This window comes from Myotis lucifugus, unplaced genomic scaffold, assembly GCF_000147115.1.
Source record: "Myotis lucifugus unplaced genomic scaffold, Myoluc2.0 scaffold_652, whole genome shotgun sequence".
In the NCBI taxonomy this organism is placed as follows: Eukaryota; Metazoa; Chordata; class Mammalia; order Chiroptera; family Vespertilionidae; genus Myotis; species Myotis lucifugus.
Window position 1 is genome coordinate 319,066 of NW_005871700.1, and position 955 is coordinate 320,020.

The window sequence follows — 955 nt, forward strand, 5'->3', positions numbered from 1 at the left end:
TGAGGAAAGTGGAAAGAAGAGACAAATGTGGATTCTAAGATGATGTATGGTCACTAGTGAGGGCTCCTTCATCCGCAGCGGAGAGGGAGCGAGCAGGAACCGTCAGACACACTCCAGGACACAGTTAGCACCAGAAATCATACTCTCGGGGAAACCTCTGTCTCTTAAGCAAAGAGAAAAAAAAGTGGGAACACTGGGTCCTTGGAACTTCTGCACATGGAATTGGACCAAGTCCTGTGGCTGTGGCCCACGCCAAGGGCTCCAGTTATAAAGCAGAAAGGGAGGTAGGGGAGAGGAGCACACAACTGTCTCCCGTCTCCCTCTTTCATGCCACCTGCCTACAGCCTGCTCACTCAGGGGCCCATATCTGGCCAGTTCCCTGCCCCCCCTTTTTTCTTTTTTCTTTTTCTAGATTGAGGGCAGCATGAGTTCAGACACAAGTGTCCACCAGAAAGGGCTGTATCCAAGGTCCCTTAAGGCAACCCATACTAGCAACAGGTTGCGTACACTACCAAGGATGCTGCTGTTTGCAGCCATTGCACACCAGGCTCCCATGGGGAAAAGAGCATGGTCGGCTTAATTGGCTGCAGCTCCCTGCCCCTTTAACAGTGGGGGGAAATCACCATTGACCAAGAATTTCAGCCAGAGCAGCACCTGCCACCTGGGACCCAAAGCACCTACCACTAGGGACCAAAAGTGCTCCAGGAATGCCACCTAGACATTAGGACACTTTATACAACAGTGAATCCAGAGAGGAGTCTGGCTGAGGAGTGAAGATACCAGGTCAATGTGAATAGGCGGGCCACACAGTGTTGCCCAGTGACTAGGGAGTAGAGGAATGAATGGATCCACAACTCCCCAAAGGAGATGGGCTTCAGAAAGGGCGAGCACACACTGAACTCAGCAGTAGGTGCTTTGATTCCACGTTACCAAGCAACCAGACTCCCCTGAGGTG

The 955-nt window shown here is 51.9% G+C and overlaps 1 non-coding gene across 1 annotated transcript; it reads right to left on the bottom strand.

Annotated features, from left to right (window-relative positions):
* Window positions 1-455: 455 nt before the first annotated feature.
* Window positions 456-590, bottom strand: LOC111823747. The gene has a single exon (XR_002826827.1). It is a non-coding gene; the product is annotated as a small nucleolar RNA SNORA70 (small nucleolar RNA).
* Window positions 591-955: the final 365 nt, after the last annotated feature.